This window comes from Calypte anna, chromosome 4A (assembly GCF_003957555.1).
Source record: "Calypte anna isolate BGI_N300 chromosome 4A, bCalAnn1_v1.p, whole genome shotgun sequence".
Lineage (NCBI taxonomy): Eukaryota > Metazoa > Chordata > Aves > Apodiformes > Trochilidae > Calypte > Calypte anna.
Window position 1 is genome coordinate 43808294 of NC_044248.1, and position 17762 is coordinate 43826055.

At 45.1% G+C, this 17762-nt stretch overlaps 1 protein-coding gene across 4 annotated transcripts in view; it reads left to right on the forward strand.

The window, feature by feature from the left end:
* The window catches only part of ADGRL3 (adhesion G protein-coupled receptor L3), a 401888-nt gene that overhangs the window by 72567 nt on the left and 311559 nt on the right, over positions 1 to 17762 (forward strand). The gene's annotated exons all lie outside the window — the stretch shown is intronic.

The following is a 17762-nucleotide window of genomic DNA, read 5'->3' on the forward strand; positions in this document are numbered from 1 at the left end:
CTGTTCTCTTGACCCAGGAACTGGTGGGGTGGAGCACGAGGGGTCAGGAGCTCCTCTGCTGCCTCAGAACCTGCCTCTTGCAACCCAGTCTCTTGATCCTCTGGGGTTGTGACATTTTGCTGGGGCAATGCAGCTCGACAGGGATGTGGCTGAGTTGCTGGTGTTAAACAAAATGCTGCTCATCAAACTTTCATAAGGCACTTTGCCAGGGGCTGCATCTTGAAAGCCTGAGCTCCTGAAAGCAGTGAGGAGAGCTCTGCTGCTCCATACCCCTGACGTCTCCTGAATTTCCTTCCACCTTTTTCCTAAGGCTGAGGCAGGGAGGCCATGGCCCTGGTGAGGAATAGCTGTCCCATTTCAGCTGTACAGCAATCCAGAGGAGGAATCAGGACCCAAAGTCTGTCCTGCAGCCTGTGCACGGCTTCAGTGTTCCTGTGGGTAACCCAGAGCAATCCACACGAGCTCAGCCTTTCAGTTAGTCTCTGTGATAATTAATGTAATCACTTCAAAGTGAGGAGAGGCGTGTGTAGGTGCCATAGTGTGGGGAACAATAGGAAATCTCTGATGTGAAGGTGTATACCTTTGGGTATACACAGGTGTGAAGGGATACAGCTAGAGCTGCTTCAGGGAGTGATGAAGGTGTCTGTACAAACACCCAACTTCTTAGGAGACACTTCACTTCATTCCTTGGGTTTGAAAGATGTGTGTGGGTGACATCTTGTAGTCACTACATCTGTAATGCCATGCTGCCAGTAATTAGGACATACATTTTAGAGGCAGTATATAAGCCAAGATGACAAATGCAAACAAATCATAGGTTGGACCAGTGCTGCTTTCTTCATGAATCAGCATGACAATTTGCTGGAAGCCCATCTTCCCACCCTACAGACAGAAGTGCCACCTCACTTCTCAGGAAGGGTGCTGAAACACACTGAAATGGCTTCCATTTGCAACTTGCTTTTGATCCTTCATGTGTTTTTTTGGTTTTTTGGGTGTTTTTTTTTTTTTTTTTTGTGGTGGACTCTGCATGCACCATTTTGGTGCAAAATTATGACAGGAGAGGAAAAATAGCAGATTGAGGGAGAAACACTAGAAGCAAATAAACACTCGATCAAAATGCATTAAGTTTTTAGAGAAATACACTTGCCTGTAGTTTGGGCACACAGTGGTTTGAATTCCCTTCCAAGTGCCAACAAATGGGATTCGTTTTGTTGGATTCTTCCATTAGGATTTGCAGTGTCATTTCAAACTCTGTGAAGGCTTCTGTCACCATCACCAGCTCATTCCTCTGCTTTGAGATTGTCATTCCCTTGCACTTCACATGCATGGGAGAGGTAGAATAACTTCACTGGGAAGCTAGAGAATTCACGGCTTTGAGTGTAGGTTGGTTTATCCATGTCAAAAAGGAAAGATTGAAAAAATTAATTTCTTCAACATCATGAATTTCTGAAGGAGGAGAGGTGGTTTGTACCTTTCTCCCCCTCAGTATTGTGCAGATGTGTTGGGAAAGAGAAAGACTGTGCTTCATGGTTGGGGTTCACTGATAATTCACTGCTCTTTCCTGAGAAGGTAAAATATGAGTCTCAGTTGTCTGTGCAGTGTAAAATTACTTGAACGTATGCAGGTGTTTGTGTTTATTTATGCTTCTGGTGCAGCTATAGAAAAGTATTTAAAAAATCAGTACAATCAGTATTTCTTTTTGTAAGTCTGAACCTAAAAATCCGTCCCAGTTCATCATGGTTAAGTGCTTTCCAAGGACTTGGGACATAACTGCCTGGGCTTTAATGCAGTGTGGCTCAGGCAGGGGAATTATTCCCACTGGGTTTCTTAAAAGCTGTAGACAATGTTTTAAAGTTAAGGCATATGCACTATTGTAAGTAGGTAAAGGTATGCATGTAGCAAAGCAGGGCCACTCATGTTGTTGTGTTGGATCAGTGTGTCATTTTTATCAGCTTCTCCTGTCCCCTGAGGTCAGGGATTGCACTCAGTTTATTTTTTTTCAGTCCAGGAATCCCTCTGAGTCGTTGAGCCCTGCTGACTGTGAGAGCAGGACAGCCACAAGCTCTGTGGTTCCTCCAGGCTCCAGTGGGAGCCTTTCACTGGGATGGATGGCACTGGGACACCTGCACTGTGTCCTAGGAAAGGCTTTGCTCCATCCTCTGGAAGAGGTGACCTTGATGGAGGTGTTCACCCCCACCAAACAGGGGCTTCTGCAGGTGGAGTGGATGTCACACTGTGCTGCTGTTGTATCAGCAGTGAGTGGGGTCCAGAGCTTCAGAAACTGAGATTGCACTTGTGTTCCCTGCAAATCCAGCCCAAACTGAGAGATCCCAAGGCTCAAGGGCATAAGATGAGCTCTCTTCTTTTGTCCTAGGTGTTCTTTCCTTTCTCCTTTCTCCTTTCTCCTTTCTCCTTTCTCCTTTCTCCTTTCTCCTTTCTCCTTTCTCCTTTCTCCTTTCTCCTTTCTCCTTTCTCCTTTCTCCTTTCTCCTTTCTCCTTTCTCCTTTCTCCTTTCTCCTTTCTCCTTTCTCCTTTCTCCTTTCTCCTTTCTCCTTTCTCCTTTCTCCTTTCTCCTTTCTCCTTTCTCCTTTCTCCTTTCTCCTTTCTCCTTTCTCCTTTCTCCTTTCTCCTTTCTCCTTTCTCCTTTCTCCTTTTTCTCCTTTCTCCTTTCTCCTTTTTTTCCCTTTTCTTTTCTTTTTTTCTTTCTTTTTTTTTTTTTAACTGTCTGGTCATGACATTAAGATTTCTAATTAATTTAGAAACCACAGTCAGTTGAAGAGAGTGAGCAATGTAATAAGTGGGCCATGGGGCAGAGTAAAAGCACATCAATTATTCAGGCAGTTGCTCCTCCTTACTCCCTTCCCAGAGCTGGGCTGGCTGGCTGGCTGTGCATCAGCAGAGCCACTAATGCCCTGCAGAATTTACATGCATAAACAGGAGCCTTTTAAAATCTGCATGAGGATAACTGCAGCATTTCCAACGATACCTGCCAGCAGCATGCTCTGTCTGGCAAGCACTGGGGGTTTCAACCAGTATTTCAGGTGCCTCTTTCAGAGCTGGGGTGGTGGCAGGTAGTGTGCACTGGGAGCCTCTGCGGGAGGTAAGTTGCTCCTCAGGGAGGCTGAGGGACAGTCTGAGCCCTGGGAAGGAAGAGGCAGCCCTGCAGACACTACCTGAGAGTTGTTTTTTCTTGGCAAGTGAAGAGCAGCATCTCTTATCACCTATCATCCCTCCTGCTTTTTCCATGAGGACCCCAAAGCACGTGGGGAAAGGATACTCCAGATGGCAGTGAGGCATCTCCAGGGCTGAGGGGCAGGGAGCATCCTCCTGACTGCTGTGCCTCGGTCACAGTCTGCACTCTGGCTTAGCAGTGGCAAAGTTTGCCAAAGAGGAAGCTTTTCTCTCTGTGAAGAACTGGATCCATGGGGCTGTGGTGATTGTCTCCCATGAGTCCCCTGCAAAGTCTGGTGTCAGGGCTGCCGTGGCAAGCAGCACTGATTTCTGCATTGAACCACCAAAGGGAACCTGTTTGATTTTTCTGCCATGGACTGTAGGCAGAGCACAAAACCCTATTTCCCTGTCTGGCAGGCGTGTTTATCCCTACTGCTGGAGGCAGCCACCTTGCTTTTTAAAAAGCGAATTAATTTGTGATGGCAATGAAATAAAATGAGCCTTGCTAATTATGTGCTGTGCCAGGGAAATGACCAGCTTCAGTCTGGAGGGTGCTGGCTGTAATTAACAGTGAAAGGCTTTCTTCTCTCATCTGTGGAGCCATTCATGAATTTCTTCTTCCCTTGGAAACTTTAAAATCTGTGTCATTGGGGAACCTGAGGAGGGACAGGTAAAATGGATTTGCTTTGGTAGCTGTAAGTTGTAACTTAAACACTTGGAGTGATATTAAGTGTCTTTCTGCATTAGAATTTCATGTTGATCCTGATGCTGTACCAGCTGAGGCTAAGAGAGGATCAGCGTTCATTAAACGGAAGAATCTGAGCTCTGTAGACAAATGCTTTGGATAAATGGGGTCTTCATTGCATTGAGAACAAGAATGCAATTAGCTGAAATGTTTTGTTTACAAAATCTAATTCCTGGGGAGCATCTTCTCAGATGGCTGCTTACATCTCTTGGGCTGGTTCTGGTGCCAAGTCTTGCAGATTGACAGATCTTGTAAAGCTCAGCTGGAGCATCTGTATAATAGAGGGGTCAGATTCTTCATGGTAAAGCTGAACCCAGCTGAAGAGCAGGGACTCAGCTGCATATGTGACAGAGTTATTTGTGCCTCCCCCCCCCATGTATTTTGCAAGTTACCATTAGGTGCAATTAATAATGCTTATTAGATGTTCCAGATATCAAAAGGTGTAGGCTGAAGTTGGAAAATGTGCAGTGCTGAGAGTTGTTCCTGTTATCCTCCTATTCCCCATCTGGAACCTAAACCAATGGATGGAGGCTGCAGCAGGGGAGGTTGAGGCTGGGTATTAGGAAACATTTTTTCTCTGGAAGGGCTGTCAGGCATTGGAGAAGTGCCCAGGGCAGTGGTGGGGTCACCAGCCCTGGAGGTATTTAACTGGCCCTTAGGGCCATGGCTTAGTGGTGAGCTTAGAGTGTTGGTCAGAGGTTGGACTGGATGGGCTGGAGGGTCTCTTCCAGACAAAGGCTTTCTGTGGTTCTGTGAAATCTCAGATGGGTTCTACTTGGAGGAAGCTGTATCTCTTCCAAGTCACCTCTATGAAGTCTTGTCCTCCTGCTTGGCTGAGGCACCTGGAGACCTTCAGCAGGTGATTTCTGGCCTGTGAGGCATGCTGCTTGGCCCTGCTGTGCAGAGGGAACCAACAGGAATACAAGTGCTACAGTCCATATGTTAAGGTTGAACAGGAGTTTTTGGCTGGTTTTTGTGTTGTTTAACTTTCTGTTGTTTTGGGTTTTTTTTTTTGTTAAATGAAAGCCAGTAATACAGTTGAGAAGTTGCATTTAGGTGAAGCAGGAGATGGGAAAAATTGTTTAAAAGAAAATGTAAACATGGCTTGTGAGAGCTGCATGAGAAAACATGCAATGATGTTGACAAGGAGAGAGTAGCTCATGCCCCTTTTAATGTGGGCTGTGCATAAAGGGTGGGGACTTGGGCACTTCATTCTGTGCTGTCACACAGGTGGTGAAATGCCAGATGTGGGGGTTGGCTTTGTCACTGCATACTAATTGTGGAGCATGAGGTATCAGAATCTTCAGGAGTGCATTGATATCAACAAAACAGCAAGTATTAATTTTAAAGTGTATGATAAAACACTGCTTTACCTGCTGAGGTATGGGGTGGCAGTATGTTTATATACACTCTGTGTGGTGGCTCTGCTTTCTTTGTAGTTATTTCCTTGGGAATGGACAGGGTGTCTGGACTTACCCATCAGGGGACACTGAGCCAGCAAGCATTTCCTGGGCACATCTGCCTCGTGTGTCTGCTGGCAAACATTATACAGTTACCAGAATAAGACCATTTCCTCCCTGTTTGCTAAGTGGAGGATATGACTGAAATAATGCATCTAATCTGTTTGGTGATGAGTTACAGTCATGCTAAATAAGGGGGAGCAGGCTAATGAAGACCATCCTGCTGGTGAGTAAGGGTTGCAATTTCCCAGCCCCACATAACTGAAATCAAGCCAAGAAAAATTTGTACAAAGCAGGGGCAGCAAAACAAGGGGGCAAGCCCTACACCTCTGTGCCTGGGATGGGATGAGAGCACTGCAGGGGCTCCTTGCCATGGTGTCAAGAGGTGAAGTCTCAAAAGCCTTTCAGTCATTTTGCTAACAAACTTACTGCAGTGTTGTGGCTCTTCAAAGGATGCTCCCCAGCAGGGCTGCTCCTCCTTCAGGCAGCAAAAGGGGAGCTGCAGGTGTTGATGCAGGGGCTTCATCCTTGAGAGGGATGCTCAGGAGGTCTGTTGAGATTCAAGAGTAATACAGCATTTAAAACACCTTTGGTTTTTTTTTCGCTATCAACACTGGAAATGACAGAAGCTTTCCTTATTTTGAGAGAATTATGCCCAATATTATGTGCTTACATATGCCTGAGACTCTATTCTCAAGACACTGTATGGGCCTATCTCCTATGTAAGCTAATTGCACTATTAGGAGAATATCCAGCTGACTTTATAACATACACTTATTTGTGTCTTAAGAGGATTTTTTGCTGAGGTGGAAGAAATTCCAAACAATGCCAAAATTTATTGTGTTGGTCTTCCCTGTCCTTTTCTCTCTCCACGTGTCAAAATTGTCCTGGAAATTGAACGTATTTCAGAAAATCAACGTGCAGCAGTTGTGATTCAGGGCAGGCAGCACTTAACTGAGCTGGAGATGGCCTGAGGCTTTTTTTTTTTTTTTTTTCCTCTGAAAAAGTCAGTATGAAGCAGCATTGCCAGCAGGGCCATATACATTAAAGGCATAGAAAACCCAGGGGAAGGAAAGCACCATGACCGAGTTACCTCCCTTTGACCCTGCCCCACAGTGGCTCCAGCAGCCACCTCAGGTGCTGTGAAGGCTTTGGGATTTATTACCTGGGTCTGCCTTGGGATTGAGGAGATGGGGCCATGGTGAGTGCATCTACCCCTTCCCCAATACCCCCTCCTCTTGTATCCCTCAGTGCAGTCACCTTTGTCTCCTCTGCACAGCACAGACAGTCCCACTGCTTCTAGGGGCTGGGCCCTGAGGTTTGGTACCCCCGTGGGTTGAATTGTGTCAATTCAGACAGAAGTTTGAAGAGCTCTCTCCCTTCCCTCCCTCCCATGCAAAATAGGCTGTGTCTGCCTTGCAGCTCATTGCTTTGCTCTTATTGATGGGCTGTGTTTGCTCTCACACAAACTGATTCATTTCAACTGGGTGGTTTGTTTAGCAGAAGTTGTTTGAAGGGAGGAGGGCCAAATGAAGGGGTTTTTATGAGGTGGAAACTTCAGTTCTCACAGACTTGTTCAGGTCTCAGTGCCACCCCCTGCAAAGTCTGCAGAGACTCGAGAAAGTGGCCCTGGGCTAAGCTGGGAAGGTGCAACCTGGCAAGTGGCTGCAGGGGGGCAGGAGGGTATGTTAAGTTACAGGTAGCTTTTGACACTATCAGAATGTCCTGCTGAAGTAAAATGATCAACTTTTGAAGAGGGTAAGGTGATCTGATCTGGTTCTTAATTTCCAAAAATAAGATCAAATTGGAACAATCAGTCCAATTATATTAAAATATGAAGATATGCTAAGTACAGCATTAAGTATGCATTTTTTCACTATAAATACACCCCCAAGGAATCGTTCTATTTTTACAATGAACTTGGTATTATGATAATGTACAAGAAGTCTATAATTTATAATTCCAATTGGAGGTGAAGAAATTTAACATGTCAGCTTCTCTATTCATTACTCCAACAGTCAAGACTAACAGACTGTTCCTTCACCTTCACTGTCAATCATTTAGATAGACCAATTATGGATGCAGTTAAGAAATCTATCAAAAGAGAAAATGCAGCAGAAGAAGGTTCAACAGACTGATTTTTTTAAAAACCAGGTCTGTTAGGATGCATTTAGTCCTACGCTGGAGGAGCTTCCTGGCCAAACCTTTCCAACTCTTACTCTCATCCTTCTGGAGGTGCCATATAGATGAGGTTGAGAAGTGGTTCTCCAGTGCTTTTGTGTAAGAAAAGAGAGAATTCTTGTAGCATTTAAAAACACTTACTGCATAGCAGGTTTGGGTTTTTTTGGGTTTGTTTTGTTTTATGAAGGGACAAGGGGGAGGAGATGAAAGATAAAGTCCTATATAGGTATTTGGGTGTGCAGAGGCATTCATGTATGCTGAAAAAAAAACTTAAATTCCTGTTAATTTTAAACACTAGATTTTGGAGTTCTGAGCCTCAAGGGCCAGAGTTCAACACTTCTTCAGCACTGAACTTAGGAGGGACTGATTCCTTTTCAGATGTTGGATATAATTGCATTGACCTCTGTTCCACCAGTACTAAATATTCAAAGTAAAAAACTCATCACAGAACTCGGAAATCAGCTTCCTTATTGAGATGCATGAATACAGGCACAGGTCTAGAAATCCTCTTTTAAAGCTGCAGCATCCCTTTGGGGTGAGTTTATTACAACAAAATACACGTGGCCAAAGGGAACTCCAGTTAACCTAATATGATCAGACTGATCTGGAGCAGGGGTAGGTCAACACTAAGTGCTTCTGAAAAACTCATCCCAGCTCTCTAGAGATGAAGACTCCAAGTGCAGAGCATCAGACCAAGCTGTGCTGAAGAGGCAGAAGGGAAATTTCTCAGAGGAGTGGAGTGTCTGCTGGAAAGCAGGAGCACAAAGCAGGAGCAAGGAAGAGCTGCAGCCAGATGGGGAAATACCCAGCTTTGCCCCAGGCACAAGTCTTGGAAGTGAACCTGCTTGGTTGCATCTGTGCCTCTGCTCCTGGTACTGTGCTGATGTGTGCAGGTGCCCTGGTTTTGGGTGGGTAAGGGGCATCCTCTCTTCTCCTCTTGTGTTTTGAGCAGTGCTGCTGAACAGAGGGAGTGCAGGTGAAAAATGTGGGGTTCCTGGCCCCAGTATGCTCTGTGGTTTAACCTCCTTTAGCAAACAGGGTTGCTGCAAAGGCAGTGTCCTTGGGACTTGTGACACTGACTGGAATCTCTGGTTTTTGGTGTAACATTTTCATTCTAATGCCTTAAGAATTCTTCTCCTCTTTTAGGCTTTCCAGTGAGTAGAGTCTTGCAGGGGGGAGGAGACTTGAGGGCTTTCTTCTTGCATCTCTGGGAGCAGCCCAGAGGACTGATTCAGCTGAGGAGCTGGAAACACAAGGTCTAGCAAGGCCAGGGGCAGTGACTCCCCCCTGTGCATTGCTGGCTGGCTGCTGGAACCACTGGGGCTCTGGTTTGGGAGCCTCAGTTGGACTCCTGGATAGCAGGGATGTGATAGGAGATTTAGCCAGATCCAACATGTTTGCCACTCCTAAGAGCAATTCCTGCTATTAAACCCCCTCAAAATCTAGCATAAGCAGTATGTTTAGCCCCTGAACTGCAGGAGGACTGTGCCTTTTGCAAACCCCACAGTGCTGCTGAACACAGGAGGTGTGTGTGAGTGAAACCTCCAGGGCTGCTGCCTGTGGGGAGTGAGTGGTGTCACACAGGAACACAGCTCAGGAACTGGAGCCAGACCCATCCAGGCTCATCCTCAGAGGCTGATGTCTGCATCCCCATATTAGATGTGTCCTGGAGAGGACTGGGAAGGCATTTTGTTGCCATCTGTGTGTCCCTGGGACAGGCCTCTCACCTATCCAGATGAAAACACCCCAGTGACTGCTGGAGGCAGAGGACAGGGAGGCAGCAGCAGTGGGTGAGGAGCTGGGGTGTGCAGCAGTGTGAGCAGGCTGGCTGTGGAAGGGCCATGGGCAGGAGGCAAGGCACATCATCTGGCTGAGCAGAGGTGAGCTTTAGGGAGGGCTGGAGCAGAACAGGGTCATGGCTCTGCAGATTCCTACTCTTCACCTGCAAAAAGAGGGACTCTGGGGAAAGCATGACAGTTGTTACTTCAGTGCTGCTTTTCCTACACATTTTTCTGGTTTTGGTTTTTTTTCTGTATTGTTTTTTCTCTGTGTATCTTTTGTACCTTTTTTGGTTTCTTTTTTCTTCACATTCTCTACAGAGTCTCTGATGAGGAAGGGTGATGCTGGGCCCAGATGCCATGCTGCAAATGCCAGTTTTTAAACCAGCTGAGAATCTGGCCTGATATTTAGCAGTTGCTTAGTCTTTTCATCTTCAAAGTGCTGTACAAACATTAATTAATTCTGCTGGGGAGCACACAAGAAAGTGCTGCTGGAATAGTCAGGCAGCCTGCAAATGCAGGAGAGATGGCAGGGACAGTGTAGCTGGGCTCGGGAGGTCTGTATTTACATACAGAATTCAGCAAAGGTCCCACAGCTGGTGGCTTCATGGCAGAAAAACCTTCTCTAGGTGCCTGTGTTTGCCTCTGAGTGGGGGCTTGCTGGGTCCAGTGGAAGAAGCTGGAAACTTCCCACACCACTCATTTTAGGAGCTGTGCAAGTGCATTTAGAAGAAGCATATTTCTTTTAGCATTCACAAGGAAGGTAGATGAAGTGTTCCTGAGTGCAGATTTGCATTCCCTGAGATCCATGGGTACCTATTGGTAGTTTTCCAAATTTACTTTTCAAATTGGTGAGTTAAGGAGCTGAGGAAAGAGAGATCAAGACCAAGGCAGGTATTTTCCTGCATGTATGGTCTGTGTACTTGAGACAGGAAAATAATCTGGACCTGCAAAATACCACAATCTGGACCTGCCCTGGAATAAACAAGTTTTTAATCTCAAGTTATTACCATGTGTGGGTTTGCAGGAAAGGCAGGGCTGGCTCTCCTGAGTCTCAGGAGCTGTAAGCAGAGATGTGCATATGAACTTTTAGTGTTCCATCATACCTTGCCATCCCAGGAATCAAAAAGTAAACTTAATGAACCCAGGTAGCAGAGATTTGTGATGAAGTCCCAAAGAAGAGAGAGGGTTTGTGAGTAGCTGTGACTTTGCTGTGTGATCTTAATTTTACGGGCACTTGTTGTTCAACACCTCCTTCAGAGTAACTAAGAGTTGCATTAAATATTAAACAAACGGTGTAGTGATTCATAAAGAGGGTCATGAGCTCCAGATGGGAGTTAGAAATCTAATCTCCAGCTGGTTTCAGTATAATCCATGTCATATGTCTGTGATCAGAGAGCTCCAGTGTCTTCCAATAATTAGTTAATGATCAAACAGAAAGAAAAATTCCATTGGAGCAATTTTATTTTAGGAAAGGCTGCTTTTTGCAAACAGAATTGCTTGTTAAAGCTCATCAATTTGAATGGAATTTTCTTTTGTGTGGAAGTAAGACAAAAATAATTTGGGAAATGTCAAAATGTCTTCCTGATATTTGCAGAATTGATTTTTTTTCTCTGTGAAATTACTTTCATTTAAAGATGTAGCATACTCTGTTTTAATAGGAAAAGAGGAACATGAGCTTTTTTCTTTTCATCAAATGTAACTCACTTTAATCAACCTAAAGTGACTTTCTTTCCAGAATGTTTTCCACCAAAAATGAAAACTCCATTAGCTTTTTTCTGATATTTATATCAAGTTTTAATACTAGTTCAGGTTAGGGGAAAAAAACCCAACAGAATCTCTGTCTTTTCTTTGGGTTAGGAAATTAATTTCTCCTCGACTTCTCCCTGGAGCCCTGCAAAAATGCCTGTCAGCCATTCACCTCCAAGGCAAACATGCTGAGTTTTTTCCCAGGCCTTGCAGAGATTGCACCCTCCTTTGCATGACAATTCTAAGGCAGTGCTGGGGGTACCAAATGGATGTAAAACCACTGTGTGCTGTGTGGCAGCTGCTCACAAAACACACACACACAAAGTCCAGGGGTCATCCACAGAGTTTCCCAGGTGGTTTTCACTCTGCACACAGATGCACATCAACCTAACTCAGTTGCAGCTGGACGTGGAGCTAGGAAAGATTTTTGTTTGGGGCATTTGGAGCCTGGGAATTGAGTCTACATGCAAGAAAGAGCAACAGAAGTGCAGGTCCTCTTGTGGTGGGGTAGGTTCCTTGCTATGGCATTCAGTTGGTGAACTCGTGGAGGAGGTTGTAGCACATGCTTGAACTTAAGGAGCAGATACCTGGCTGCACAGAGCTGAAGTTTTAATGCCTGGAGTGTGTGCAGAGCTCTGGAAATGGCACTGTGCACTGACTGCTGTGATGAGGGCTGTCTGTCTGTCTTGGTGTGTAGCTTGGGTCTTACTGCTTTGTTCAGACAGAAGTAGAATCATAGAATTGGCTGGGTTGGAAGGGACCTCAGAGATCATCGAGTCCAACCCTTTTACCACCGTTGCGGTTGCTAGACCATGGCACTGAGTGCCACATCCAGTCTCTTTTGAAATAGCTCCAGACATGGAGAATCCACTACTTCCCTGGGCAGCCCATTCCAATGCCTGATCACTCTCTCCATAAAGAAATTCTTTCTAATATCTAACCTAAACCTCCCCTGGCACAACTTAAGACCCTGCCCTCTTGTCTTGTTGAAAGTCGTCTGGCAAAAGAGACCAACGTCCACCCGGTTACAACCTCCTTTCAGGTAGTTGTAGACAGCAATGAGGTCTCCCCTGAGCCTCCTCTTCTCCAGGCTGAACAGCCCCAGCTCTCTCAGCCTCTCCTCATAGGGTCTGTGCTCGAGTCCCTTCACCAGCCTGGTTGCCCTCCTTTGGACCTGCTCCAGGACCTCGATAGGTAGGTCCTGAAGTAGGGCCTGATGTTCCCTGTCCCTGTGCCAGGATGGAAGGGTCAGGGTGGGATGGGAGCTGGGGGGTTGCTGCTCCAGCCTCCCAATCAATTCTCTATGAGCCCAACTCAGCAGCTGCTTTGTGTGGCTTCCTTCCTTCTTAAAAACCTCCAGAGGCAGAGGTAGCACTGTCCCTCTGGTGACCTGGCCCCATGAACTCTTAAAATAAGAAGAATGTGTAGATTTGAATGGGTTTGGGGGAGAAAAGGCCCAATTAAAAAAAAAAAAAAAAAAGAAATTAGGCCTCTTAGTGATGTTAACAACATGCAAATAATTACACAACCAGAAGTTTGGTGTCTGTTTGAAAATGAGCTAGAGAGCTGCAGGATGTTGATATGGCAGCCATGGAAATAGTTTGCTCCCACCTCAGCAATGTCCCAGGAGCTGTGTGTAAACTGTCTGAAGTGAAGAGAGAGAAGATTTCCTGGAAAAGAGAGGTTTTGAGGGGGAGGGAATCACTACTAAATTATCTGTGTCCCCCTGGAAGGTGAGACTTTTATCTTGGCCCTTGTGTAAAAAGCAGCCTGTTCTTGTCTGGCTGATGAGCACCAAGCAAGCTGCAGAGCCCATGGGGTCACCTGCTGTACCTGGAGCCACTGCAGCTCAGAATTAGTTCTTACCTGCTGATTTTATCATAACCTCCTAGCAGGTAGTTTCTGTCTACCAGGATTTAGGAAAGATGACAAACAGCTGAATGTCAGATCCCAAAATATCAGTTCTTATGTTGGTGGCCAGAACTCCTTGTTCTTCCACCAAACTGAGCACAAGGCTTGCCTGCATACCAGCTGTAGGGTTGCTGCTGCTTACAGCAACCTTTAAAATAAGATCCTTGTGGAATAAAATACTGAGGCACATTAATTTTGGCTTGTTTTGCAAGCCAGCAAAGCTGGCAAAATATTGAATGCTCTTTCATTAATAGTTGGCCACTGTATGTTTTGCTTTGCTTTGCATGAGGGGGTAATATCAGGGCCATAAGAATTGTCAGTCTAATGAGGCTGATGTTGGTTCTCATCTCAGCTAAGAGATTCAGCAGAGCAACATGCTTGGTTTCTTGGTCACTTCAGCAATTCTTGTGAAGTCTGCAGGTTCTGGCCCTGCTGAGGCCAGCGGTGGCTGTTCCAGTTCTCTTTGTTGGGAAAACTGCTTTAAGGATGGACTTCACTCCCGTAGCTTGATAATTGTCATTTTAGGTAAAGGGACAGACCTAACAGATTGATGGAATTTCATTTTTTTTTTTTTTTCAAGAAGACAATTTCTGAAGGATGCAGAGAAGCTTTTATGGAAGGGAAGCAATAAAAGGAAAGTGAGGGAAATCAAAGAAATTCAAACATCAGTAACTATCAAAAGCACATTTCACAAGGGAGTTTTTCTGAACTATCCTTCAAAGATGACATGATGGAAAATTTGATGGGCTAGCTCCCTTTTGGGTTCAAGAACAGTTCTAAAAATGAAGATTAACATCTGGCTAAGTCTGCAAATAATGTTTAGAATTGTAAAACTTTAAGTAACCATAAATTACTTAAAGTGCATGGTGGATTAGTACGAAAACACTTAAATCATTGTTCTTTAAGAGGTGAGCCTAGCCCGTATAGACATAGAGTAATGCCATTGCCATATCCTTACTGAGTAATTGGAAAAATACAGTGCAAACCATTCCCTGGAATCAGCTGACACACAAATATACTATAGGGTGTTTATTACAGCAGAGCTTGAGAATTGAAAAACCAATTTTGCACAGAAAAATTACTTTAATACGATCTGAGTGCCATGATTTGGTTCATTTGAAACACTCTAAGTCAAGCTGTTTGCTGATGTCTCTAGCAGGCCTCTGTAATTCTACATTTATTTATAAATGCCTAATTTATAACAGAAATTATGCCCAGTGCTTGTAAACAAGAAATTGGAATGTTTCTTTCGGGGGGTTTGTGTGTATATTTAACCAGATAATTTTCCACTCGTGGACTCTGAAGAAGTGGCTGTTATCAGCGGTCATTGCTTTCCCAAAGATGCTTGGAAACACAGGATTTCTATTTTCTCCATGAAATACAAGATTTTCTATTTTCTGCAGTGGGTGGTGAATCAGGCCCTGAAGGGATGCTTAGCAATGCATTCCTAAAGTACTAAAACCTGCTTTTCACCTTCTCCAGAAGGAGGGAGACTTCATTCTTTCCGTGGGTTTCCCCATAGTGAAACTCAACTCCTTGCTCTGGCCCCTTGTTTGCCATCAGTGTGGGTATTCTGCTCACCATCTCTTCCCTCCCATCCCTAGTTTCCTTCTCTTCAAATCTGTCTCCTTCTTGTGTTCCAGGTGTGAGTTGTAGGCAGCTGTGAGGAAGTCATAGAAACACAGAAGGATTTGGGTTGGAAGGGAGCTCTAAAGGTCACCCAGTCCAACACCCTCCCCAGATCAGGGTGCTCAGAGCCTCCTCAAGCCTCACCTTCAACATCTCCAGGGATGAGGCTTCAACTATCTCCATAACCCACCTGTTGTATGAAGTTTTAGTTGGAGCAAAACCATTGCTGTTAATTACTTGCCTGCTTTAAAGCCTTCTTCGGAGTTCTTAAGTGCTTCAGCAAACGTGTGGTCATTATATTCTTCTTTTGGCTTTCTGTGTCTCCCTGCTCTAACTCCCTTTGAGCTGTGCAAAATGGCAGATGTCACCCCATGGCCTGTAGCTCCTGTGTCCCTTCAGGAGGATCCACTGGAGCTGCTCAGGAAGCTGCTCACTGGTGATGAGTGCTCTCTGCTTGGAGATGCCCATTTCTCCCTCAGTTCCAGCCATGTTCTGCTGGGGCTCCCTTAAGGCTTGTGGACTGAAACTGTTTTCCAGTAGGAGAAAGGTAGAAAGGAAGGAGGATTCAGCTGCTGCATAAAATGGTTTGGTTTTGGTTTTTGGGTGGTTTTTTTTTGGGGGGGGGAAGGATGGTAAAATAAAATAAATAAAAAAAGAACACTTAGAGCAAAGACCACGTCAGAAGAATGTAACATCATCCCTCCAAGGCTGGCTGCCACTGTCCTGAGGCAGGCAGTCCTTCCCAAGCACGGGGTGGCTTTTCTCCTGCTAAGTTCCATTCCTGAGTTCTTTCCCTGAGCTGCTTTGCAGCTGTGTGACTCCAGCACTGCCCCCTGAGGGATGGATGAGCAGAGGTGTTCCATCCAGGGACCTGCTCTACAGGAGATGGTGCATGGCAATGCTGCAAGAAGCTCTGCAGTGGGCAAGCTGATAGAAAACTGTTTCCAAGATAGCTTTGGCTGGTTTTCAATCTCTTTGAAATAATCTCTTCAGGTTTCCTGCTGGTAATTTTGGTTCTGCTGAATACTTCTTCTTGTTGGAGTTTTGATGAAATGTCAAAATTCATGGAGCTTTTTCCAGACAGCTCAGTTTTTGCCCTTCTGGAAAGAGCAGGGAAGAGATGAAAACAAAGTCAAAGGGCCTGTCTTGCCTTTTTGCAGGCTGGAGGCATCATTGCAAGCTAGAAGATTAAAGGCTTAAAACTTTTTTAGAAGAGCTTAGCATTCAGAAGCTCCCGTTATTCTTGCTGTATCTGACACATTTTGAAAAATTAGCCCCGACTGGAGAAGCTGGCAACTTATTAAAACTTATCCTTGAATTATTCTACCTAGTTTAAAAGCCTGGACTTACTTTCTTGGATAATACACTAACCTGCTGAGAGAGAGGAAAATAAAATAAATTAGAAAATAACTTCCCCCCCCCCCCCCCCCCCCCCTCCAGTATCTCTCTCTGCAGTGCCAGCTCCTGCTGGCTGGTTGTCTTCATTCATTTATTTGCTGGATTGGTATAACTGAAGTATGCATATAAATGACACTACAATTACCACTGCACACTCTTCTTTTCCACTGTTTTGGTTTGCCATGTTTCACTCTCCCAGATCAAGGGAAGCTCACAAGTCTTTCCCATGCTTACTTTCCATCCTCAAGTGAAAATGTTAGGTGTTGAAGTTGAGCAGTGCAGCCTTCTCCAGTGCAGTGTGCAGCTTCCACTCAGATGGCTTGCTGCTCTGTATAATTTGTACATAAGTCATGGATTCCATTTGGATTCCCAGGGAACAGAAATAAATTGGGCAGGGCCACATCCAGTTGTGTAATGAATTCCTCACAGGGAAATTTACAGCGGGGATGTTGGCAAAAGGGAACGCTGATAAAAGACTTCCAAAAGATTTGTGGCAGTATCTCCTGGCAAAAATAAACCTCTGTCCATTTTAGGCATGGAAGGGCCGTTTGGATTCAAACAATAAAATCCTAAAGGTGCACGGGATTGCTTTTCATGTGGTGAAGTGTGGGTGTATGCATCAAGGAGGAGAAGAAATACTTGGTACAGTCTTACCCAGCAAATGCTCTCTCCCTGCCTGTCATAAAGAACCTGTAACATAACTCTCTGCTTTTATGGCTCCAAAAGCACTTTAGAGGCTGTATCTAACGAATTATTTTTTGTAGAGTTATTTCCTGTCTCTGGACTTGACTTTTTAGAAACTTGTTGCTGAACCCTGCCTTACTGGGCAAAATATGACCTGTGGATTTCTCTGAGGGCAGCAAACAACTGCTGGCACTGTGAGAAACATTGGGAAATTCATGTTTGGCATTGATTTCTTTTAATAGCTTTTTGCTTTGAAAAAAACTTAGCAAAAACCTCTTTTGTTTCCAAAAAAGTGTTGCTTTTGCTTCACTTTTTTTTGGTTGGTAGGCAGGTAGGCCAGGCTTGGGCTGTGTCGTGCAGGTAGTTTTCTGAGGAAGATATCCCTGCTCTTTCCAGTTAGATCTCCTTCTTCAAAACCCATTCCATGGCTCCTAAAAGCTGCATATTTTACTTTCTTTGCTTCCAATTTCCTACCTCAGCAAATCTTTATGCTATTTTGCACAAAAAATTCCCCTGTGTCTGCACTGCTGGGAGCCAGCTCTGGCAGAGGAGGCAGGATAGCAGCACCCCAAAGGTTTTGCTAGAGCCACGTGCTGGTTTTTATAAAATCAGAAGTCTGGAGGCAGACATTTGGATAAGGAAGAGATTTTATTTTCCTAGGTGATTTTGTGATTCCCCTGACTGGGATTAAATGGGATTTGTGCCCTGGTAGAGTTGACATTGATAGCAAGAAAGAAACCACCCTGACTTTACACAGCAGCAGCCTTAAAGTCTTGGGCCAGGAGCTTCTTCATGGCCTGACATCCCCCCCCATGTGCTAGGCTGAAAGAAGGGGGTGGCTTTGGGGGTCAGGCATGCACAGTGCCCAGTGCCCCACATGGCTGTATGGAAAGGTGCAGGGGACAACCCCAGAGCAGGTTTCTGATCAGAGAGCATGGTCCAAGCAGTCATTCTGTGAGCATAATCAGTGGTTGGCTTCTGGAGCATTATAACAGGAACATCACCAGCCCCAGTACAGGTCTTCTGATGGGCTCTTCCACAACTCAGACTGAACTA